Source organism: Papio anubis, chromosome 9 (genome assembly GCF_008728515.1).
Source record: "Papio anubis isolate 15944 chromosome 9, Panubis1.0, whole genome shotgun sequence".
Lineage (NCBI taxonomy): Eukaryota > Metazoa > Chordata > Mammalia > Primates > Cercopithecidae > Papio > Papio anubis.
The window spans coordinates 18,192,134-18,219,148 of NC_044984.1; the positions used below are offsets into that span (position 1 = coordinate 18,192,134).

The window sequence follows — 27,015 nt, forward strand, 5'->3', positions numbered from 1 at the left end:
ATAAAGTGCTTGGTAAGTGGTGGCTGACCAAGCTTCACAGAAACAACTACTTGTTTGCTAAGATTCTTTAAGAAATTACTTATATTTGTGTTTTTTTCTTCAAGCAATGAAAACCATTTTTGGTCTGCCACCTGTTGGAACATTGCCATTCTCATCAAGGTCATTATGAAAAATAGAAAAAAATTGAAGTTGATTGGGTGGTAAGCAAAGTGTGGCCACTTCACACATATGCAGGTTTGAACATTACTGGGTTGTCAAGAGCAGGTACAAATAGAGTCAAGAGTAAAGAAGTGTCCAGACTAGAATTTTACTTTAATATTAAGGACATAAGGACTTTGAAGTAGAATTACAAAGGCAATTTAAAATTACCAATCCTCTCTGGTCTTATCTTCCCCCAAAATTGTTATTTCCCTCCTCTTTCTTTCATCCTATCTTATAATACATTTTTTTCATAAATAAAATCTGAGGTCAGCATGTTATTTTTACTTTGAAAAGACAAAAATTATACTTCTAGTATAATGAATGTATGAGAAAGAAAAATACAGGAAGATAAGAACAATTTAAAATATTAAAATTTCATTACTCTGTCTTTCATGTAAAGATTTCAGTCATATTAGATTAGAAATGATGTTCCCAGTTCTGAAATTTTATTGATGCTTCTGGCAATGGCCAACTTAGAGTAAATATTTCAATGGAATAACTGTATCAGACCATGATGCTTGTTTACCTTTAAGGTCTTATTTTGCAGATTCAACTTATGAAAGTACTGTATTAATAAACTTGTGATCCCTAAAGACAAAAGAACAGATTTATAATACATATTATGTTGATTTAGATTATATTCCTTTTTCAAATTAAATTCATTTTTTATTTTACCTTGTCATTGTTTGCATTTATAATTTATGTATAAAGGCATTATATATACTTAACGGTAAACGGGATTAAATGTAAAAGAAAGCCTTTCAATGACCAGTGTTTATTGAGTTTTTATTATGCACCAAGACCTCTGGTAGCTTTTGGGGTCACAGTGATGAATAAAACAGGCACTGTCCCTGAATTGTTGCAGCTGATTTGATGCTTAGAAATAGGAAAAAATGTTCTTTTCGGGGAAAGGGCAGGGGGTCAGGGAGGAGTTGTGTATTGAAGGTTGGAGATCAACAAGAGATTCGGTTTTGGTAGGTTAAGTTTGAGATGGTTGTGGGAAAACCAGTGGAAATTTCAGGCAGGAAGTTTGGTATACCAGTCTGGAACTCAGGAATGGGTTAGGAAAATCAATTTGACACTTATCAACATATTCATGCTATTCAGACCATTAAACAGACTGCTCTCGAGTCTTGTGTAGACCAGTGATAGGACTAGGTGACATAACTGCTAAAATTTTATTGACATAAATAACTGCTTTCTGAAAATTAATAAAAATGGGAATGTTGCTTAGGAAAAGGCTCTTTTGACAGCAGGCAGAATTTTCCTTTCATTAGAGCTTTTGTGATTTAATGCCCCCCCCTTTCTATTCTTGATCTCATTCTAGTGGAATTTGGTTACTTGCTTTTCTACGCTTTTCCAAAGACATTAATCTGTTTCTTTATTAATTGTTAAAATCTGCTTACAACATGTTGCATCTTCATTTCCTCCTTGTGTCGTATATTTTGAAAGTTATTATTCAGCTGAGTCTTACTCTTTGAAGTCTTACTTTTAGTGTCAGCTTCACTTCACCTTTTGATAGAAAAAACCCAATCTTGAAATCCTCCTTCATCTTGTTAAAAAGTTTTAGGAAATATATTGTTATATTTACTGGTAATTATGTTTTCAGTGATAGAAATACTGGTTTAAAGCTAGGAAAACTTCCTTATGGATAATAATGCCTTTCTCTTGAAGCATTGCAAATAAGTAAATGAATTATCAGTTGGATAAATATTTCCTTTTTTGGTCTTTCAATTCCCCAAATAATTTTTTTAAAAGATACTCATTTATTCAGGTTAACGCAAAGCACTGTGCCACGTGCTGCAGGAGAGAAAGCTGGGAGATAACTTACTGCATTCAAGATGTGTACTACATCTGTGGCGCTCGTCACGAAATCAGAGAGCTTTACGTGCTGCACATGGGTGATAATAATCTAAAAGTCTTAGTAGGAAATACAATTATTGCTTGGACATTCTAGAGTTAAAAATTAACCTTGAAAGCCCAGCATATCTAATTATTTCTAGCATGTTGGAGAACTGAAGATGATTCGTTTAGCCAGAAATTTCAGTTATCTCAGTGTTATTGCAAGTTCCCTATCTGATCTTCCTTTTATTACTTGCCTTACTCTTGTGAGACAACCATTAGGTGTGTTTTAAATGGAATGTCCCAAAGGAGAAGAGACTTTCCTATTCTCAACCCTCTCAAGATAAGCAGATCTGAGATTAGGAAAAAAGCAACGGAGCCAGAGCCAGTTTTCACAGGAATTTAAAAATATCGGTGTGAAAACAAAATGAGCAGTGAAGCCCAGCTATTTAAAGGGCAGGCAAAAGAGAAGTTGGAAAAGGAAAATGAGCTGGCGGCTAACTGGATGAGTGTGGTGACTAATTAGTTTCCTATGATACAAACATATTTGGTATTTTATGTCATTTATTTTAATTTTTTTTTGACCATTACCCACAATAAGAAATAAATATTATTGGATGATCCACTATCCACTTTATATAATACTAAAATGAAAATACTTTCTTCTCTTTGCCACCTATATCTTCTCTTCTGTTTTGTTATTTTAAAGTACTGGTAGCAAACATCATTATCCACTAATGGGTCAGACCAAGATTTAAAAACACAGTGCCCTGTGAAACAGTGAGATTTACATGGGCAAGAATGGGAGTGAAGTAGGAATTGTTTCTTGCATATAACTGTGGGTCATAGACCAGTATGTAGAAATCAAACTGTGATACTTTAATAGCCTGGCACACAGCTTCCTGCACTGAATGCTTTGAGTTAATGTTGAGTGTTGTTGAATGAACAGCCTAGCATCCATCACTACCATGCAACCTAATTGGTGGTTGTTGTTGTCAGTCTTGTCCCCTAAACTCATCTTATTGCAATATAGATGATTGTTTTTCAACTGCTGCTGCCAAGAACCAAAATATTCAGTTATACAAAATAAGATACGTTGTAACCTAATTAGATACAGGAATATCAACTGTTTTCTCAGATTACCTCCAAACATAATGCTATAATCATTTATTAACATTCCCTGTTCCTGTGAGTCAGGAATTCTCAAGCTGCTTGGTTAGGTAGTTCTGGCTCAGATTCTTTTATGAGATTGTATGAACCTTATGAGCCTAAGGCTTTAGTCTCTGCAAGCTTGAAAGCTCATGCTGGGGGATCTGGCTCAGGTTCTCTTACAAGGTTGTATGAGCCTTATGAGCCTAAGGCTTTAGTCTCTGGAAGCTTGAAAGCTCATGCTGGAGGATCACATGTCTGGCAAGTTGAGGGTGGGTAGTTGGTTTTTCTGCACAAGGCTGCGTGACCCATGACATGGTGGTTGGCTTTGTCCATAGTGACCAAGCCCAAGAGAGCAAGGCAGAAGCTGCACTGCCATTATGACTTAGCTTTGGGTGTCACTTTTGTCATATTTTATTGGTGAAAAAGGCCAGTCTTGATTCATTGCAGGAGGGGACTATACAAGGGTGTGCATACCCTTGTATCGTCCGTGTATAGGCTGGGGATCATTGAGGGTCATCTTAGAGGCTAGCTACCATACTTTAAAAGGATATCTTTATTAACAGTTGACTTGAATTAAAAAAAAAAATTTTAGTATTTTTATTTTTAATTTTAATGAAGGAAAAAGTAAACATGTAAATGCTTGCTTTACTTTTGAATTTTATAAAAGCAGATAATTACAGAGAAGTGCTGACATATCTACTTTTCATAGGAAACTTGGAGAGAAGTCAAAGGTGTAAAAAGGACAAATTTTAGAAAATGAGATTCATGAGGAAAGACTAAGTTCACTTTAGTTAATGAAATGTGGAATTATGAAAAATTAAATATTAACGAGAACCCTAATGAAATTATAAGAATAGAAAAAATAATTTACTCTTGGCCTGGCACAGTGGCTCACACCTGTAATCCCAGCACTTTGGGAGGCCGAGGCAGGCAGATCACTTGAGATCAGGAGTTCAAGACCAGCCTGGCCAACATAGTTGAAACCCTGTCTCTACTCAAAATACAAAAAAAATTTAGCCGGGTGTGGTGGCATGTGCCTGTAGTCCCAGCCACTCAGGAGGCCAAGGCAGGAGAATTGCTTAAACCTGGGAGGTGGAAGGGGTTGCATTGAGCTCAGATGGCACCTCTGTACTGCAGCATGGGCCACAGAGTCAGACCCTGTGTCTCAAAAAAAAAAAAAAAAAAGAAAGAAAAGAATTTATTCTTACAAAATTAGTAATACTAATCATTAATAAGTGAAATGATCTAGTAAATAATTGGTCAGAGTCTTGCGGTACTAAACTTTTAAGGAGTGATAAGACTATCATAGAGATTCTACTTAACTAATACTTTAGATTAGGGGTCAGTAACTGTGGCTTGTGGACCAAATCCAGCCTCCTGCCTGTTTTTGTAAATAAAGCTTTGTTGGAATGTAGCCATACTCGTTTGTTTATGTAATGTCTATGGCGACTTTCTCACTGTAGCAAAGTTGATAGTTTTGACAGACTGTTCAGTCCACAAGGCCTGAAATATTTACTATCTGATCCTGTACAGAATAAATTTGTTGACCCCTGTTTCAGATATTAGATTTTTAAATTGTAGATTAGGTTTTGGAGTGTTTATGAGGTGCATAAATCCAAGGACAGTAGTGTGTAAGTCAACTTTAAACATAAGAGGGTACAATATTAATGTGGTTTTGATTTTTAAAGAAGGAAAGTCTTAATACTTAGAGGGGTATATTATAGTAAGATTCACAAGAATGATGCTTCATTAGGTAAGACTTTGTTTATTAAGATACTTTATGCTTATTAAGGTAATTCCCCATGTTGGGAACACATGAAGCCAAGATTTTAAAAGCAAATAATGTTGATTAAATTAGGTTGCTGTGAGAAGGCAGTTTAACTTTTTAATCAATTTCTTACTTTCAAATGGAAAGTTAGGTATGAATTTTATACTTGGACATTTATTCTGATTTAGAGTTTTGATTTTTAAAATTTGTATGTAATCATAGGGTACAAGTGCAGTTTTACTACATTGATATGTATTGCACTGTGGTAAAATCAGGGCCTTCAGCGTGCATCTATCACTGGAGCAACGCACATTGTACCCACCAGACAGCCTCCCAGCACATTGTACCTACCAAGCAGCCTCCCGTTATCCACCCTCCTCCTACCCTCCCATCCACCTGAGGCCCTGTATTAGACCATTCTTGCATTGCTATAAAGAAATATCTGAGGCTGGATAATTCATAAAGAAAAGAAGTTTAATTGGCTCATGGTTCTGCAAGGCTGTCCAAGCATGGTGCTGGCATTTACTCTGCTTCTGGGTAGGCCTCACAGAGCTTTTACTCATGGCGGAAAGCAAAGCGGGAGCAGGCATGTCGCAGAGCCAGAGCAGGAGCTTTAAAAGAATGGCAGGAAGAGAGGTGCCTCACACTTTTAACAACCAGATCTCATGAGAACTCACTGTTGCTACTACAGCACCAAGCCATGAGGGATCCACCGCCATGATCCAAACGCCTCCCACCAGGCTTCACCTCCAACCTTGGGGATTACATTTCAGCATGAGACTGGGGTAGAACAAATATCCAAACCGTGTCAGTCGCCATTGTCCTTCATTCCATACTCTGCTTCCATGTGTACACATTAGTTAGCTCCCACTTGTAAGTGAGAACTGCAGTATTTGTCTTTTCTGTGTCTGAGTTGTTTCACTTAAGATAATGGCCTCCAGTTCCATCCATGTTGCTGCAGAATACATGATTTTATTCTTTTTCATGACCGAATAGTATTCCATTGTGTATATGCACATTAACTATTCAGTCCTCCATTGATGGACAGTTAGATTGATTCCGTATCTTTGCTATTGTGAATGGTGCTACAATAAACATACAAGTGCATGTATCTTTTTTATATAATGAATTCTTTTCCTTTGGATAGATACCCAGTAGTGGGATTGCTAGATTGCCTGGTAGTTCTATTTCTGGTTCATTGAGAAATCTTCATACTGATTTCCATAGAGGTTGTACAAATTTACATCCCTACCAACTGATTTTTTTAAATATGAAAGAATGGTCTAGAGAATGTGCCCCTCCTTATTATCCTCCTTTTACCTATCCACTGCAGAGTGACTTCAGGAGGTACAGGTATTTACCAGTTTTATTATACAGACAAATTGAATATTGAAATCTCTGGATCAGAGGCACAGATTTTCAGATTCAGAGTTGTATGAACAAGGACAAGTGCTCTAGGGACTTGTAAAGCTGGAATTGGAAATCTCAGATGAAATACATTTCTAGTAGTACCACCAGCATATATCCTACTGAACTGGCTTTGTGATCATATTACTACCTACTTTTTAAAACTGATGAAAAGGGTTTATATCAAATATACTTTACGATTATAGAAAGCAAATGATTTACAGGTAAAGCTGTTTTCTTTAGCATTTTAATTTCAAAACATAAAATAGCTACCATTTATTGGGTATTTATACTGTAAAAGACACTGTATTTGTCACATTTCAAAAATTTTCTCGTGGTGATGTTCACAATAATTCTGTAGGGTGAGAAACAGTCTTACTGTAGTAAGACTATTAAATAAACGAAACCTCTGAACCTTGGAGTTTAACTTGCGCAAGGTTAGTAACAGGACTAGGACTTGAACCTGAACCATCACACTCCAGATCTCTCCATACCACACTGCTAGCGTGTGTACCTGTCATCTTATTCCTGGCTCCTGTTGTTTCCCTTTTTATTTCCTTTCCCTTCCTCCCACAACCTCTTTTTCCCCCATTTCTTTTCTTTCTTTTTAATTGTTAACTACATAACTAATACATGCTTATCAGAACAATTCATATAGCACAAAAGGATATAAAGTAAGGAGACTGGGTGAGTGATAGCTCATTCCTGTAATCCTAGCACTTTGGAAGGCCAAGGCAGGCGGATCACTTGAGTCCAGAGTTCGAGACCAGCCTGGGCAACATGGCGAGACCCTGTCTCTACAAAAAAAATACAAAAATTTAGCCGGGCGTGGTGGCACACACCTGTAGTCTCAGCTACTCTGGGAGCTGAGGTGGGAAGATTGATTGAGCCCAGGAGGTGGAGGCTGCAGCAGTGTGCCAAGATTGCACCATTGCACTCCAGCCTGGGTGAGAGAGGGACCCTGTCTCCAAAAAAAAAAAAAAAAAAAAGTAGCCTTTATCTAGGCTATTAACATATACTGTTGTGTTACCTGCCTTTTAGGTATATATCTATGTATATGTGTGCATGTGTGTGTATATATATATGTGTGTGTATATATATGTATGTGTGTATGTGTATTTTTGACAGCTGCATGATGTGTTCCATACTACAGATGAACTTTAATTTGTGAAGCCATTCTCTATTGATTATTCTGTTTACTTTGGCATCTTTCTCTCTCTTTGTTGCTATTTATATAACTTTGCTTAATGAGCATCTGGTGTTTGCCTTACCTACACTAATTGAGATGATTGAAGTGTATCTATCTAGTTTCAGTTTTCAAAAAGCAGTAGTTATGTTTTTTTCTGTGACATTGAACAGTATTTTATTGAGTGATTTCTTGAAGAGTATTTTGTTTCTACAACTTGAGATCTTGTGAGTCTTTTCTAAACTTTTTGAAAAATCTGTCATCTTCCTTTCTCAGTTGTCAACAGAGATTATATTTTATATGTCAGTACTGATTAAGGATTAACTATTGCAATCAAATGTTTTCAATTAACATGTAAAGACAATTTAATAGTAGATTTTTCATAGGTGTTTAGACTGTAAAATCTTGTATATGTTAAATGCATATAGTGAAAAAATTTGAACCACAAACTGTCAACAAGTAATTTGTAATTTTTCCGATAGAGCATTAAGGTAACTAACATAATTCCTGATGTCATAAAGAATAAAAAATACCATATCTAGCTAGCAAGAATGTCTCTTACAAAGCAAGAAGAAAACCTACCCCTATGTGATCTCTTATTCTAAGCAGGTGTGAATAAAAGAGGGATACTGTGGCAAAGTGGAAAAGCATAAGCTCCTTCTAATCCCATCCTGCCATTTCCTAGCAGTGAAACCCTGTTTTACCTTTGCTCATACACAGTATGAATAGTAAAACCTCTGTGACAATATTCCTGTACAAACAAAAGACGATTAACGTATCCACAACACCCAGAGTGGGTCTCAACAAATGGTGGCTGCTATCGTGTTGCTGCCAAAGCTGCTACTCTGGCTTATGAGTTTTTAACTTGTTTTCTCTGTTTATTTTTAGAGAAATAGCTTAGAGAAGTGATTTTTTTTTCATAGTTTGTAATTGAATGAGAAAATAAAATGAGTTTTTTTGGATTCCAGCACTGATTGACCATGTTGACATAATTAAAACTTTCAAATCCTTGTTCACTGGCTGTGGTAGAGTAATAATTTACTTACATCCCAAGAGCCAATCTGTCCTATTATGTTTAGAAGTGAATATACCTCCTGCCAGCTGTCCCTCCTTCTCTGCCGTTCTGTAGAGTGAGCTCTCTTCCCCACTGACTCCACACTGCACTTCCAACACTGGGGACCTCTCTGTTCAGATCTTACTTTACTTTTTGGCAGCATTCAGCATCGTTGGACCTTAACACCCTTTTCTCCTGACTTCTGTGACATCATACCCTTCTGGGTTTCATGCTGCTTTCATGACCATTCCTTTTCTGGCCCTTTTCTCACTGCTCCGATCCTACTGATCTCCCATTCAGACCAGTCTCCCATACTGTTCTGGCTATTTTTCAAATATGTCGGCAATACTTATTTTGGAAGATGTTATGTATTCCTACCTCAGGGTCTTAACACTGACCTTTTCCTCTGCCTGTCTTTTTGTTCCCTTTTTGCTCATGTCTCACCTTTTGAATGATGCTTATCCTGACCCCTGTTTAATTTCACTACCCTAGCCACACTCCTGAGCCACACTCTAGTTTTTCTTTCATAGCACTTACCACCTTCTAATGTACTACATTATTTATTTTGTTTGCACTTGTCTCCTCTGCTAGAAGCTCCCTGAAGACAAAGATCTGTTTTTCCCACAGATATACCGAGCATAGGACTAGGCACACAGCTGCCATTGTTGAAGTCACAGAGTCTATCTGGTGTGTGTGTGTGTGTGTATAAGTCGCCTCATTCACTTCCAAGGCTCTTTGTACACCGTATGCCAGTCAGCCATAAATCTTCATCTCCACCTCTTTCTCCACTTCATCTCCACATTCACTGACTTTTCATATAGTGTCTAATATATACAGTCAGAAAAAACAACTTTGCCGCCTTTGCAGTCATCCTCAGTTTTTCTCTTTCCTTCACTTAACAATACCCCACCTCCCCTCCAGTCTATCATCAGTGAGCCCCGTTGACACTTCCTCCCCTCCAGAACGTATCCCCAATCTGCTCACTTCTCTCCATCTCTGCCACACCTCCCGTCTTTGCCACCATCATCTTTCACTCAGACAACTGTGGCAGCCTCTTTGCTTTTCTCCTGCTTGTCCACCCTTGACCCTTTACAATCCATTCTCCACACTGGCTAGATTCATTTTCTTAAAGTATAAAAATGTAATTCAGATCCTGTCAGTGTCTTCCAGTGGCTTTCCATAGCACTTAGAATAAAATCCAAAGTTCATTATCTGACTTATAAATCTAACCCTAGTTGACTTTTCTACTTCTACAACTGTTTTCCTCTCATCCTACCATACTGTAGTCACAGAGGCCTTCTTTCATCTCTTTCAAATATGCCAGGCTTAGAGCCTTTAAACTAACCGTCCACTCTCTCTATCCGGATTTCTTTTCCCCTTTTTGTGACATTAAGTCAGTGCTTAACTGTTGCTCCCTCGGGGCTTTTCCTGACAATCCATTCACTGAGTCATTGAACCTGTCTTAGTTCTTTGCATAACCCTTTTCCACTATCTCATGTAGTCTTTTGTTTATTGAGTTTCATCCCCCCTGAGAATGTATGCTCCATGAGAGCATAGACCTTTTTACTGCTGTTGTGTGTAATACGTAGAACAGTGTCTGGTTCATAGTTAATGCTTAGTAGATATTTGTGGAATGAATGATTGTGTGAATGAACAAAGGGAGCAGATTTTTTTTAATTACAAATTTTGTAATACTTAAGTTATTAACTATCTGATTAACAATATCCTTAGGCAGAGTTGGAAAAAAATGAGTTTTGATTTTGGGGAAGGGAACACTAAGAAATATTTATTTTTCTATCTTTTAGCAGAATGCAGGAATAGTTATACGCCATCCCCATTTTTTTATTTATGTAGTGAACATTTTTAAAAATTTTTCTATAAGACCATTATTCAGCAGCAAAATTATTTCATGTATGGCTTTTGTTTTTGTTTTTGTAGCAAGACATGACAGATTTTCTTATAGTCTAAACATTGTCTATAGCAAAAGACAGCTTGAATGCCAAAATAATGTTTAATTAGATCTATTCATTATCTTGCCACATGCTAAGTAGGTGCTAAGGATTTATCACTGCAGTAAAAGTCACTGGGTCATTACATTTATTTTATGGAAATATGATTTAAAATTTACAATTCTTTTTTGTAAGACAGTAACAAATTATTATGTAAAACTTACACCTCTGCCCAAGACTCTTGCAAATGTTTGCTCCTGATTTTGTAGAGATCTTCCTAACGATTGAATATTTAAAATTCAAAATGCTTTTTTTCTTTTTTGGAAAAATGCCTTCTGTAGATATATCTGGGCGAGAAAGCAATAAAATATAAATTAAAATATTTTATCAGCAACATCTAGTGTCAGTACTTCATGACTGTCAGTGTGTTGTACTGAAAAGTGTCATTGGTTTGTCCCAAAGAACGAAGTGGTGGCAGTGATAGCAGTATCTGTTTCTAACTTGTGGTTTATTTCTCATTTTCAAGATCCTGTTGCCACTGGTTTTTCTTCCCAGTGGTTGGTTAAAATTCAGAGTTGTTTCATGAATACATGACAGTGTGATCTTAGGAGCTTGCAGTTGCTCAGAAGCCAACCACACTTAGAAAGTCTGATGTAAATATTTGTACTGCAAGATGCTCTTTGTTGAGATACCAAGTCCCAGCAAAAAGTAGCATTAAACCTGATGACCACAGATACCATGGAGGAAAGGCACATTCTAAGACCTGAGCTTTTTTTCTGAAGCTGTGTGTAACTGATTCTATATTTTATTCTCTAAGTTAGGTGAAATCTCAGACTTTTTGAAAAGAGTCACTAAAAGAGAATGAAATCATGTCATTTGCATCAACATAGATGGAACTGGAGGTCATTAAGTGAAATAAGCCAGGAACGGAAAGACAAATAGCACATGTTTGCATTCTTAAGTGGAAGCTAAAAAAATGAATATCATGGAGGTTGACAGTAGAATGATGACAGTATAGGGAGAAGGGGAGCTGAAGAAAGGTTAGTTAGTGGGTACAAACATACAGTTAGATGGAAGGAAGAAGCTCAAATGTTAGATAGCAGAGTAGGGTGACTATAGTTAGCAACAATGTATTAAATGCATTTCAGAATAGCTAGAAGAGAGGACCTAAAATGTTCCCAACACAGAAAAATGATTAGTACTTGAGGTGATGGATCCCCCCAAATAACCTGAGTTGATCATTATAGTTTCCATGCGGCAACAAAAGTATCACCTGTCCCCCTTAAATATGCGTAAATATTATGTACCAATAAAAAAATTTTAAACATTAAAAAAATTTTTTTTAATCTTTTATCCTTCCAGCTGAATAGATTTCGTTTTCATTCTTCCTGAGAATAGAAGATTTAATGGAAGTTCCAGTATCTGTATGCAGGCCTGTGACTAGCTTCACTTCTTGGTGACTAATACTAGTTGACAAAACAGCATATTCTAAACTAATTGTCTTCATTATCCAGTAGCTTTCCTATTCCTCATAACAAATGTTCCAGATCTTTGATTACTCACCTCAGAATGCTTGTCTCACTCCTCTTTTCCTCATTCCTCGCAGATCATACCTTGGAGAAGAAAATAGAAACTATCAGCCATGAACTTCATTAGCTTTTTCTTCCTCTTCAATCCAAATCTGTCTGTATCTTCATTCATTTTTCTTAACCCTTTCCTTGCTTGCTATTTCTGCTTTCCAAAACCAAGGAAGGAATTTTGACAGAAGTGTCCAAGGAATTCATTGGGGGAGAATGAATGATTCAGTAAATGATGTTATGATAATTAGATAGATAGCTATATGTAAGCATAAAAAATGTTTAAAAACCTTAGGCCCTTGTAATCATATGCACAAAAATTAAGTGGATTATTGATTTAAATGTAAAAACAAAAAGTATAAAACTTTTAGAAAAAAGGTTGTGACATTGGGTCTGGCAAAGATTTCTTAGATATAATTAAATATTTATAAAAGAAAAAATTGGTAAACTAGACTTCATCAAAATTTAGAAATTTTGCTTTATCTATGTAGGACACTGAAGAGAATGAAAAGACAAGTCACAGACTGGGAGAACATACAGGCAAATCACATATTTGTCAAATAACTCATAGCCAGAATATATAAAGAACTTTTACAACTCAATAATAAAAAGACAAACAGCTCAATTTTTTAAATGGGGGAAAATTTTAAATATATTTCACAAGAGAATATACTCAAATAGCCAGTGAGCACATGAAAAGATGTTCAGCGTCATTAAACATTAGCATACTGCAAATTAAAACCACACTGAGGAACCCACTAGAATGGCTATAATGAAAGACTGTCAATATCAAGTATTGCAGAGGATGTGGAAAAACTCAAACTCTGTTACACTGGTAATAGAAATATAAAATGTTACAACCACTTTGGAAAGAGATTGGCAGTCTCTGGAAAAAAATAATTGTAAAGTTGACCAAGCAATTCTACTACTTAAGTATCTTAAGAAGAATGAAAACGTGTCCATACAAAGATGTGTACTAAAATGTTGATAGCATTATTCATAATCGCCTAACAGTGCAAATGTCTGTCAGCTACTGTGAATGGATAGACAAAATGTGCTATCAATACAGTAAAACTACCCAGCAATAAAAAAAAACAATTGACTGATAAATGGTATACGATGACCGAATTTTAAAACCTTGATGCTAAGGAGCCAGACACAGAGACTACACATTGTATAATTCCATTTTTGTGAATTTCCCAGAAAGGCAAATTATAGAGACAAAACAAATCAGTGGTTGCCTAGGGCTGGTGGTGGATGTGGAGATTGATTGTAAATGGGACATGAGGGAATTTTTTTGTGGTGATAGAAATGTTATAAAACTGGATGTGGTAATAGTTGCACAACTCTGTAAATTCACTAAAAGTCACTGAACAGTACACTTAACCATAGGTGGGTTTAGTGAAATGTGAATTGTACTGCAATAAAACTAAATAAAAGCTGAGTTAGTACCACTTGCCTCGGGTTCATTACTTTTTGTTCATTCTTAATTATTCCCTTCACAGTTACTCCCCACTCTTCCCCTACCTCTTTCCATATTTCTTTACTATTGAAAATTATTTTCAGTAGTTTTGCCTCCTGAGTTCACTGCCTTTTAGATCACATTTAGACCATGGGTTTCTATCACCACAAAAAAATTCCAAAATCTGGGTCCAAATTTCAACTCTATTCACGTATCTGTGTGACACAGAATAAGCCTCTGAGTCTCTGTATCCAGATTTGTTTACCAGGTAGAATATTAATAAAATCTATTACATGAGGATTTGTGAATATTAAATGAAGCCATATATTTGAGACATTCTATAAGTGCTGTCATTCATCACCTTAAAACAAGACTCATAAGTTGAAAGGCTGTGAACTGGTGAGCATCTAGAGGAGTGGCTCTTAATCAGAGCAAACTCAAACTTTAGGGAGGTTTTACAGACTGGCTCCACTGATGGGTCAGGTGGAAAGGTTTCTGGACCCTGGGAAGTACATGTGTGTGTTTGTTCTCCAGCTTCGCAGATGATTCTGCTATAACCTAATGGTAAACAAAACAACAACAGATTGCAGTGCAAGACTCAGCCCATAGAATGTACAAACACCAATTGTGAACCCTAACAAACTGTGGTCTCTGGGTGATAACGATGTGATAATGATAATTGCCGTACAAGGCTCATGTATTCATTTCCAGTCTTGCTCCTCCCATTCCCTCCCTTTGGTTAGGTATCAAATGGAAGGCAGATACATTTAAGTCATGAGCGAGATCCACCCATCTCATGTATGTACATGCAGTGGGACAAATGCACTAACACTGTATAAAGTCTTCAGAGGATACTCAGTTGTCATAGAAATAAGTTACATCTTTGGTTGAGTTTTTAAACATTCATTCTTACTGGGGTAGTATTTGGGAAACATTATATCAGGTTTTGCTGGTAGAGAAAGGGTAAATCAGTAAGTTAAAGAATAAGTGATATATAAGGATTTAAAAAAGAAGGCCTCAGGTTTAAGGGATATATGTAATTACAAGATGATCTCAATTTTAAATCAGAACACTGAAGTTGGATGGATGGGAGACAGGAAATGCATGTTAGAGAGCAATTTAGTGATATGGAGGAATTCATACAGTGAATTTGAAATGAGTAAGTACTATGCCAGTGTGACTGGAATTACTGCCTCTTTACCTGTCTTCATTTACCTGTTTTTGTGTCTATCTGTTTCTTAGAGTTGACTCCCTCACTCTTCTATTTTCCAGGGTCTAGAACACTTCTTGCCATCTGCTTCCAGATTCCATCTCAGAATAATTAGTTTTTATCTCTTTCTTTCTTCCCAGTGTTGACAGCCGTCACTTTCTAGTATTCACATTGTCCGTACCACAAGGTCTCCAGTCTCCACACCACCAGTTCCCAGGTCCTCCACTGTGCCACATCTCAGCCTTGACCTGGCTGTTTCCTCCTCTTTCTCTCTCCTGTCTAGTCTAGATCCTTAGTATTCATCTAGGCATTTCAGAAAGTTCGCCCCTCTCATAAAGAACTTACTAATTGCCTTCCTTAGAATGCTTCATCTCTTTCCTGTAAGTTCTCTAGGACACTAAAGCAACTGTCTTTTACTGTAATACTTAGATTAGTTATATGTACTCTTGCCTGGTCATTCCTATTAGTTGAACTCTTTAAAAGCAGAGATAGTTGTACTCATTTTTGTTCCCATTGTGCATTGCAGTGTACCGTAACTCATATATAACATGTTCTCAAATAATAGTTATAGATCACAGTTAGATTTTTTATTTGTTTCTTTTTAGTGAAGAATTTTCACTTTCTCATTTAGGAATCATAGAGCTTTCTTTGAGTACTGTAGGTAACTTATTCTTCCTACAGAACTACCCCCCCATACATACAGTACTTAGAGACACATAACATATGCGTATTGACACATTTTAATTTTTGCGACCTTTTATAACCTTGTCTCAGGAAGGGCCTTAGCTTAGCTGTTCCCATGGGATGCCTATCTCCTATGTCTTCTTGCCTTCCCACACCCTACCTGTCAGGAGGCAGGAGGGTAGAGGACTGTGAGGCTACTGTTCTCAAAAATGAGACATTTATATAGAAGGGTGATTTACAATAGGGAAGTAATAAGAGGTGACCAGGAAGGCTTGGGAAGAAGGGAAAAGCTCTGATTAGCATATGGGCCCATTTAAAGATGGGTCAGCCCCATTCTGTCAGTGACTTGCTATCCTGAGCGGGGTGCATGTCAAGTGTTCAGACACTTCCTATTTTTGCTCATCTACCCAAGGTGAAAGTGGGAAGTAGATGTGAAAGAGTTGTCTAGCTGGTTTTAGTGGGGCTGTACTAGATCTAGATTTATGGAGGAAGATTAAAATGGAACAGAGGAAAAAACTTCTTGACCATATTTTCATCATCCCAAACTAATGGCCTTTGCAGCAATTTACTTAACAAACTAGGTGAATTATGTATTTGATGGCATAAATATGCATACACAGAATATTTGGTTGGTTTTTGTGGCATTTTTGTAAAACTGTTTCTCAAAAATACAACATTCTTTAAAGACTTTTTTATAGGTTTATCAGTATTTGGGTGACGTATAATTTATAACTCAATTATTTAATATGTAAACAACAGATAAAAATCCTATCACCATAGTTTGAAGATAGCAAACATTTTAATAAATACATTGAACATTTCAGTTTATTAGTCTTTATTAATGTTTCCAAAGGAGAAATTAAAATACCACTGCATAGTTTTCAGATTGTTTTACTTGGTGAACAGGCAAGAGGACAGAATAAGAGATTGAAAAGTGAAATAAGGGTAGTTTATAGTTTGTTTAATTTATCAATGGTCCTATTTACATTTTGGGATTCTTATGTTGACATAGTTAATTCTATATTGAAACCTAAGGACTTGTTATTTAATAAACTTGTAGAAATAATCATTTCCAGTTAAATGAACCACAAAAATTATGAGGTTAAAAACAAATCAGTTATCATTTAGTAGTTCTGTATTGTCAGTTAATGATCTTTATTAAATTTGCAGCTTTCTGAGTTTATTTGGAAGTAGGTCATCACATGCTGAGATGAAATACCAAGTCATTTAAATTAGATACTGAGCATGCTCATATGAAGTACTTACTCTTGGAGACTGCGGTGTGGTTCAGTTTTCTTATAGTGGAAAGAGCAGAAAAGAGATCACGGTGTGCCCCTTTGTCATCATTCTGTCAGAAAGCATGTAATTTGTCTTTAGAAACCAGAAGCCTGAGACAAAGAAAAGAACGCAGATTTTTAGCAAAAGGCTATTTGGTGAGTTAATTGGCTGTTTTCTTCTATTTTGCTCTAATCGGTCAGTTATTCCTAGCTAGTCTATGTCTTTACTTATATCTGCTGCTTTTTTGTACTGTGCTGAAGCTTTATGTAGCAAGTAACTTAGCTGAGATTGGGAGAAAATTGTTTCTGCAGTCTAAATCTTATTCTTCTGAAATATTTCCAGTACATTTCTGAGGTGACAAGTTCATAAATTGCTATGATGATACTTTCTCATGTTCTCCACAAATTTTCTTTGCTCACTTGTGCTGAATAATGCTGGCAGAATTATGTGCCGAGATACTTCAGGATTTGTCTTTTTGGACAGTTTAGCATTTTTGTTCTTACATCTTAATGAAATTACAGTTTTTGCTTTCACATTTCTATACTGTATCTACCAAAGTAATAGGTAAGAAAGATCAAAAATTCTTTAAAGAAAATGAGAGGGTGTATTACAGTAATATGTATACATATTATTAAAAAGGTGGTTCAAAAATGAAAGTTTGCTTTGTAATACAGTTGATCATTTACACTATCCTAAAATGAAATGAAATTGACATTTTGTAAAATATAAGGTGTTACAGTTATTCTGTATTCATATTTAGAATTCTATCTTAATTTATTGAATTAGCTACATAAGTGTTGCATGATAATAGTTTTGCCAGTTTAGGCTGTTACTTTCTCTGAGCTCATATTATCAATGAGTGATCAATAGGAAGATAATCTTATTTAAATGTTTTGTGATTTTTAAAAAAACCGAAGTGTTCATGTTTTACCATGAAGTTAAAGGGGGATATTTTTGTGCATTTTCTCCATATTATGCTCTTATAATGTTATATAATATTTAAAATCTATACATTGTTATTTCATGATGAACACAATTTTGATTATGTATTTATAATCGGTAAACTTGGCAACCAAATATTCAGAGTCTTCTCCTGGAGATTAAAATAGCATTACTCTGCTGAAGGTACAACATTATATTTTTTGAAGATTTGAAGAAAAAGCATAAAATTACCATATTTATTTCCTTCAGGGAAAATCATGTTTGTTAGTACACATAAATGTCAGGTAGAGAATTTGAGACATATAAGGTGCTTTAAAGAGGTCTAGAAAAATGATGTGGGGGGTGGGAACAATAGGAAGAGACTACTGAAAGCTTAGTACCTTCAAATGCCAGGCAATTATGTGAGGCTTTCCTGAAATATCTTCATTTTGTGAACTTCCCCCACTATGCCATTTTCCAGGATTGGCACTTGTGAAGGAGGTGGGTGTATACTTAAGCTTATATATTCATGAAAAGGGAGGGTTAGCGTTTAGAGATGAGGACTGGGTGACAGGACTCAAGAAATCTATTCCCACTTCTTTATACTGACTCACTTGTTTGACCTTGCACATGATGCCTACCTTATTTATTTCTACCTACTTTTAGTATAATACTTTACCATGGCGATAAAGTGGTTCATTTATAGTTTCTGAAGTAATAAAATTATTTCACAGACTGTGACAAAGATTCATGAGGGGATAAGTCATTCACTAATAGCCATTGTGGGAAGAAAACAAACAAATATTGCTTTTCCAAATTCTATTAAATTTTTTTAACTGAAATATCTCAAGTGCATAAAATCTATAAAGTCCTCTGTAGTCTTTGAAACTAATCTCAGAAATACATATTCCATGTGTATTATGTAATGGTGACAGATGTGGTTTTAACTTCTTTCTCCCATATTCACTGCAGACTGGATGGTCACAAAATTTTCATGGCAAGACTATACTGTTATATTATTTTATACTATTTTCTCTTACTTATTTAGTCCCAGATACTCTAATCATAAATCTTCATAGATCAATAGAAGAGAAATAATGAATAGAAGATCTGTTAAAGAAATGTGTGGAGAAATACTGGGAAAATGTAAGAAGAATACAGAAAGAAAAATCACCGATGACAAGGGTCTCTTTGCCAGGTTTCTAGATATTAAGCATATACCTATATATCTTATTCATTTCCAAATCATTAAATTTATCTACTCATTTAACTTAACATCTACCCATTAAGGAACACTTATTTCCTTAATTTTGATGAATCTCAGTAGTGCTTAAAGATCCTAAGTAGTGGTAGATGAAAATGGATTTTGTGGTCAAGTACGTTTGGCGAATAACAGACCATAAAGGACTGTTCATAGCAGAACTTCTTACCCTTTAATATCTTATTCAGAACCTCACCCTGGAACTTAATTTTTTCTGGCATATGGTTTACTTTTGAAAGGAAGAACTGTAATACATAATATTAAACATTTGGCAAGCATTTCAGTAATTTTAACTATGAATTTCTATATTAAAATATCTGGATAAATAAAGGAAAAATTGTCAGTTTGCTTTTTATCTTATATTTTGTAATCTTAGAATTACAGGGTGATGAGATGTAAAATGTATAATTAGTAGATAAGTTGAGTGTCATAGATATGTGAGTTAAAATGGCATTTTTGAAAGCCACTAGGAGTGTACATTACACTAGGAGTGTAGGCAATGAATACAACATGAAAGATTTATAATAAAATAGTAACTGAGTAAAGATTTTGATAATTCTCACAAGTTTCCACTCATTCTCTTAAAGTTAAAGAACCTAGCATGGTGTTAGTCACAAAGTAGGCATTCAATAAATGTTTATGTAGGCAGGTGCGGTGGCTCATGCCTGTAATCCTAGCACTTTGGGAGGCCAAGATAGGTGGATCACCTGAGGTCAAGAGTTCGAGACCAGCCTGGCCAACATGGTGAAACCTTGTCTCTACTAAAAAATACAAAAATTGGCTGTGCGTAGTGGCAGGTGCCTGTACTCCCAGCTACTCAGGAAGCTGAGGAGGAGAATCGCTTGAACCCAGAAGTCGGAGGTTGCAGTGAGCCGATATCATGCCATTTGCACCCCAGCCTGGGCAATAGGGCAAAAACTCTTGTCTCAAAAAAAAAAAAAAGTTTATCTTTTCACTTGAATTTAAATCTTCTGCCTCTTCATTGAAACACACCATAGTCATGGAAGTAGAATACCTATTGTCGGCTCCACTGGCCCACCCACCTACTTTAGGGGACTTTTTCTTAAATTGTATTTTGAAATACTGATAGTTGGATTCAGTTTCCAACTAAACTTTCATTTTTTGGCACTCCAGTGAAATTTGAAACCTAATTTAAATAGCAGTTTTCTTTGCTGTAACCTAGTGACTGTACATGTTCTTAAATCCTTGTTTATTACAAAAAGAGAGGATACAAATATTAATACATCTAGGGGCAAGACCTCCTATTCTTAGCTACTTAAGAGCCTGAGTTGGGCCGGTTTCTTGATCCCAGGGTACTCTGCAGATCGAATGTTGGCCTCAAATATTTGACATCAATATGATTGTCCCTGAGAATGAAGATAGATCGAGTTTCCATTAAGCTTAGTATAGAATTGATATTTTGGTAGTTTAGTAGCCATATTTATCTCAAAATAAAGTATGAGAAATTAAATATGCAATTCAGAGAGAAATAGTGAAAAATATGAGGGGACTTCAAAAATTTATGGAAAATGGATATTGTGTTAAAACTATGCATGGATTTCATAAATTTTTTTTACACCAACTTTTGTGAATGTGTTGTAGCATGTCTGAACAGGACCTAGTTTGAGGCACTAAGAAGGATAAGACATCAGTTTGAAAAGAACTCCTATCAGAGCGACATGAATTCTGCTAAAATTGAAGCAAGAATAAACATCATATTTATGGTGAAGCTTGGGTGGAAGAATGGTAAAATCATCGATGATTCACAAAAAGTTTATGGGGACAACACTCCAAAGAAATCAGCAGTTTACAAATGGATAACTCATTTTAGGAAGGGACAAGACAATGTTAAAGATGAAGCTTGCACCAGCAGACCATCCACATCAGTTTTCAAGGAAAAAAAAAAATCTTGTTTATGCCCTAATTGAAGACTGACGGTTAACAGCAGAAATAGGAACCTCCACCACAGACAGTTTGATTGGTTCAGCATACACAAATCTGACTGAAAAATTAGTTGAGCAAACTTTCCACTCAGTGAGTGCCAAAACTGTTGCACCCAGATTAGCTCAAGAAGAGCAGAGCTTCCAGTGGAAATTTTAAACAAGTGGGATCAAGATCCTGAAGCATTTCTTTGAAGAATTGTAACAGAAGATGAAATATGGCTTTACCAGTATTGTAACAGAAGATGAAATATGGCTTTACCAGTATGGTCCTGAAAACAAAGTACAATCAAAGCAATGGCTACCAAGAAGTGGAAGTGGTTTAGTCAAAGCAAAAGTGAACTGGTCACAAGCAAAGGTCACAGCAACAATTTTGAAAGATGCTCACAGCGTTTTGCTTGTTATGACTTTCTCAGGGGCCAAGGAACAATAACATCTGCTTATTATGAGAACGTTTTGAGAAAGTTAGTCAAAGCTTTAGTAGAAATGTCTGGGAAATCATCTTCACAGAGTTCACCACCACAGCAATGCTCTTGCTCATTCCTCTCATCAAACAAAGGAATTTTGTGAGAGTTTTTGTGGGAAGTCATGAGGCATCCATCTCATCATCCTGATTTGGCTTCTTCTGACTTCTTGTTTCCTAATGTTAAAAAATCTTTAAAGGTTTTAAAGGATGTCCATTTGTATTCAGTTAATAATGTGAAAAAGACTACATTGACATGGTTAAATTCTTAGGACTCTCAGTTATTTAGGGATGGACTAAATGGCTGGTATTCTCATTTATAGAAGTGTTTTAACCTTAATGGAGTTTATGTTAAGGATTAGTTTATAATATTTATCTTTTAGTTTCATTTTTCCACAAGTTTTTGAAGTCCCCTGGTATGTCTTAGTAAAATGCTACACATATTCAGAGATTTTTATTTCTGACATTTGTAAAAGTGTAAGTCCGAAATCTACTTTGTAAAGGTAAAAGACTGTAAATCCAGAACAGAGGACCTGTGACTTATTAATACAAATGGAACTTCTCCCCCTAGCTGTCATTTAACATGAGTGATTTCCAGTGAAAGAGGTTCTGGATTTTAGGAGTCGGGATCTTTTCCCATTCTTCTTGATGTCTGGTGTACAGCTTGTCTGCTGTCCAGCACACATCTTTGGGTTATTTTCCATTCCAGATGAGCTATGATTTTTTTTTTTTTTTTTTTTTTTGGTCAGAAAGGTATGTTTTAGATATATGCATAATTTTTTTGGAGCTATACATTTTCCTTGAGAATAAATATCTGAAATTATCATTTAAGTCAGTAAGAAAGTATGATTTTTAAGTATATATCAAAAACGTATTTTTCCTTTGAGGTCAGGTTGTCAGAGGCAGGAAAGGAAGAAGTGCAGTAGTTAATATCTAGCCAGCCAAATTTATCTGGGAGATGGATTACTAAGGTTAATAAGAAGTAGAAATTATAGAGCAAAGGATGGGAATGTTGGGAGACTTAATCAGTGTTTATGTTTCCTGGTTGGTCAGAGACATTGTCATTTTTACTGCCTTTTCTCCACTTTATAAAGAGTTAATAAGGAAGCATTTTTTTTTTTTATTTGAAGAGTTGGTCTGTTTATAAATTTTAACAATGATGTTCAGTAGAGTTGCTGCTGTAAATCTAGATATTAACATGAAACCTAGCCATGGTTTTTAAGGCTTATGGGGATGTTGTCTAGGGTTTATGGAGGAATATTACATTTTATTCTTTTTCTTGTTTTTAATACTTAAAAAGTATGAAATAATTATTGTAAAAATATTACAGATATACCAAAGATATGAATAAGATAGAGAGTTGCCCTTACACTTTGTTCTTTGGTTTTATGACACATACCCTACCCCCACAAAGTTGAATAATATTCCCCCACTTCAGGGTGTGTAGTGATAATCTGATCCCAGAACCTGTGAAGGCTACTTTCTGTGGCAAAGACTTAGCAGGTGTGATTAAATTAAGGACTTTGAGATGAGGTTTTCCTTGATCTTGGTGGGGAGGGCAGTGGCAAATGCAGTCACAAGTGTCCTTAGAAGGGGAGGTGGACAGAGGGAGATTTCAGAGAGCAGTGTGACTCCTGAGGCAGAGATGGAGTCATGGGACCACAAGCCAAGGCATGCAGAAGCTGGAAGAGGCAAACGCGAACTTATTCTCCTTTACAGTCTATGGAATCCCTCTCAATACCTTAATTTCTACCCATTAAAACTGATTTTGGCCTGATTTCTGGCCTCTAGAGCTGAGAGAAAATAAATTTCTATTGTTTTAAGTGAATAGAAGATATCAAATGACCTAGTCACAAAAAATTTATTTTAAAGATCTTAATTGGCTTTTGTTTGCAATTCTAGAATCAGGTAAGACCTCATCCTATAAAATAGAATTGAGTGTTGTGATGAACTGAGCAGAGGAGGTTGGTTTTATTGACAAAAAAAGGCTGAAGAAAGCCGAATCAGAGAACAAAAAGCAGATTGGTTGTTCCAAAGTTACTTTCCTTATAAAGTTCAAAGCAGGAGGTACTGCCTTATCATGCCGGCTAAAATTGACCTGTTTGGGGATTCGGCTATTATCTCCATTCCTCTCCTGATTTCTTGGAAGGTCAGATAAACAACTTAGTTTTAGCTTGGTGGTGTGAACTTCAGCATGAGTAACTCCATTTTGGTTTGGTCTGTTGAGCCTAATGCAGGAGCTCAGTTCAAATCAATGACCTCCTATAAATTTTATTTAACGGAGGCTTATATTAGTTTGCTATGACTACTGTAACAAATTACCACAACGTTGGTGACTTTGGTAATTCAGTCACATCTGCTAAGTCTTTGTCACAGTTGGGATCGTGTGGAATAATCGCTTGAACCCAGGAGGTAGAGGTTGCAGTGAGCTGAGATGATGCCACTGCACTCCAGCCTGGGAGACAGAGCGAGATTCCATCTGAAAAAAAAAAAAAAAAAAAAGATTTTAAACATGGGGCAGCTATCAACCAAAGTCGAAAGAGAAACAAAAATATAAGGCATCTGTTAAAACATTACTTTCAAGTAAATGTAAGTAAGGTTTTGAAAAATTAATCAGCCGCATGTGGTGGCCCACGCCTGTAATCCCAACACTGAGAGGCTGAGGCGGGCTGATGACCTGAGGCTAGGAGTTCAAGACCAGTCTGGCCAACATGGTGATATCTCGTCTCTGCTAAAAATACAGAAATTAGCCAGGCATGGTGACGGGTGCCTGTAATCCCAGCTACTCAGGAGGCTGAGGCACAAAAATTGCTTGAACCCAGGAGGCGGAGGTAGCAGTGAGCCAAGATTGTGCCACTGCACTCCATCCTGAGCGACAGAGCAAAACCCTGTCTCGAATGAAAGAAAAAAAAAAAAAAGAAAGAAAAATCAATCCATGCTCACTAGTTTAGTTTTAATCTTAAATATTTATAACTTTTGAAATGTTGCATGACCAGTATATTCATAAATTCATCAAACATATCCTCACAGCATCTACAGGGAAGATACTCCCATTTCAGAAAGAGGAATACATGGGAAGAGTGAGGTTTTTTTTCTTTTTTTAATTTCAAGTTCACGAAGACTGAAAGTGGCAGAGTTAGAATTTAAGCCCAGATCTATGTAACTCCAAAATTCTTAATCTCTAAACTGAAGAATTGTTTTCAGTCTTGTTCCAGTACCTATACTAGATTTCTAAGAATTCAGACAACTCCTAATCTACCACATAGGGGAAGTAGGGTCTATAAGAATATCATTTATGTCAGATAGTGAAATAAACATGAGATTATTTACACATTCCAGACCCAGGTGACCTAAATCTTCAAAGACGGTGACTGATCCCTCTGGAGCAGGTGCTGCGTACAGTGAGAGAGAAGTATGTGTATTGTGTGCAGTGGCATGGATGGGGAATGATTTCTTCTGCCCAAGGATATGAGAGTGGGTGGCTTCTCAGAGCAGATTATGTCTGTGTTGGGTTTTGAAGGATGAGTAAGCATTTGCTAAGCATGGTTTCTTTGAACAAAAATTGCTAAGTAGAAAAGCAGGGATGCGTGGCACTCTAGACAAGAGTGAACAGCAAGACCAAAAGGTTATAGATATCTTCAGGGACCAGGTCATTCAGTGCTGCTAGAGTATTCAGTGTGAGGTGCTTAGGCGCAGGGAGCACAGGCAGATGAGGAAGGCACATCTGTGCTCGTGCTAAGGAACACAGACAATCCTGCAGGCTTTGGTGAGGGTCATTTTTAAGGGTTTCAGTAGAGGGCAGAACAGGACAAACTGCATATTAGAGAGAGAAACTTGCAGCAGTGTGGAGGACAAATTGGAGGAGGAGGAGATGGGGCATAGATTCCTTAATGTTTGAAATAGTACAGTTGAAAATGGAACAAGGATTTTAAACTGTGGCAGCAGAAATAGAGATAGATCGATACAACGTAAGTTAAGGGATAGAATGTTAGGTTTGATAAACTGGGATGGCGGGTGAATGTGAGAGGGAGAACGATTCTCTCTGGCATTTGAATTGTGTTTGAGATGAGACATTTTCAGGGGAAAAACAGGTTTAACTGGGAATAAAGATTGGACCTCTTAAGTTTGAAATATAGATAGGATATTCCTTTTGTTGAGAAGCAAAAAGTGGATATAGGGCTCTACACAACAAAATAATAATTATTATGATAATACTAATATTATCAGAGCAATAGATTTAGAAAGTATAGGTTTAGTTAAAACATCAATATTGTTATTGAATGATAAGAAGATTAATAAGGAATGGATTGAACCACCTAAGGATATGGAGTGTGTAAAATGAAGGAGGTTTGGGGGTAGAACCATAAAAGAAACAAATGTCTAGCTGCTGGGTAAAGGAATGATAAATCAGCAGAGCAGACCTAGCAGAAGTGATTAGCATAAAACAACGAGAGGACTGAGATTAGGAAAACCAGGAGAGGGGAGTGTTAACTGTCTCAGGTGCTACACGTCAGCCCTTTGAGATGAGGACCAAGAAACACCCTTTGACTTTGTTAGTTAAAGAGACATCAGTGACCTTTGCTGGGGCAGTAGGGAGAATAGAATTAAGATTACAGTTAATGGAGGAGGGAAAGAGGTGGGAGGGAGGGAGTAAGAAGTGCAAATAGCCTGTTTGAGAAGGAAAAGAGAAATTTCAACAACATCAAAGAATGGGAGTGACTAAAGTGTGTTTTTCAGCTGGTACGTAGGAGCCAGTAGAGAGAAAAGGTTAAAGATGGAGGGAAGAGAAGAACCAATTGTTAGGACAAGGTGCCAGGGAAGTTGGGAAGAAAACAGATCCAGGGACATATGATGGAGTGTGGGCTTCACTACCCTAAGATTTGAGGGCAACAAATATTTGCTTGGGGCATGGGAGTGATTAGGATAGTGGCTTAAGGAGAGTGACAAAAATTTTAGAAGAGCTGCTAAAGGGAGAATGAAAGCAAATGAAAGAGTTGTCTGCCAGATGGTGTTAAGAACCCATCTGAAAGTGAAAACCATGAGTTGTTCATCACATCAGTCAATCTGCATGGGTAGATGCTGCCTTTCATTTGAAAGCAGCATATTTCTTTCCTTAAAAAAAAAAAAAAAAAAATAGGCTGAGCGCAGTGGCTCATGCCTGTAACCCCAGCACTTTGGGAGGACGAGGTGGGCAGATCACCTGAGGTCAGGAGTTCGAGACCACCTTGGCTAACATGGTGAAGCCCTGTCTCTACTAAAAATACAAAAATTAGCTGGGCGTGGTGGCACATGCCTGTAATCCCAGCTACTCCAGAGGCTGAGGCCGGAGAATCGCTTGAACCTGAGAGGCAGACGTTGCAGTGAGCCAAGATCGGTGTGCCACCGCACTCCATCCTGGACGACAAAGTGAGACTCCGTCTCAAAAAAAAAAAAAAAAATTGCTCTAAAATGTATCTGCTTACTAAAAACTATTTCTTTTTTTTGCAATACTTGGAACTTCCTTGTCAGTTTAAGCTTGTTTAGGTTAGCCAGCTAGCTAAAAGGTTTTTTTTTAAATGTAAAATATAAAAGTATGTTATGAGTTATAAATAATACGGAAGCTATAATAGACTCCAGATGCCGAGTAACTTATTTATTGAGTGTTTAGTGCTTTCTAGCAT

General features: G+C 36.5%; 1 protein-coding gene across 28 annotated transcripts in view; it reads left to right on the forward strand.

The window, feature by feature from the left end:
- PLEKHA5 (pleckstrin homology domain containing A5) overlaps positions 1 to 27,015 on the forward strand; it is a 249,095-nt gene that overhangs the window by 62,507 nt on the left and 159,573 nt on the right. The window contains exon 1 of one of the 28 annotated variants that reach the window (XM_009180320.4): positions 7,393 to 16,925. The exons of the other annotated variants lie outside the window; for them this stretch is intronic. The gene's annotated coding sequence lies outside the window, so the exon portion shown is untranslated. Of the gene's footprint in view, positions 1 to 7,392; positions 16,926 to 27,015 lie in introns of those variants that run through there. 28 annotated transcript variants of the gene reach the window in all.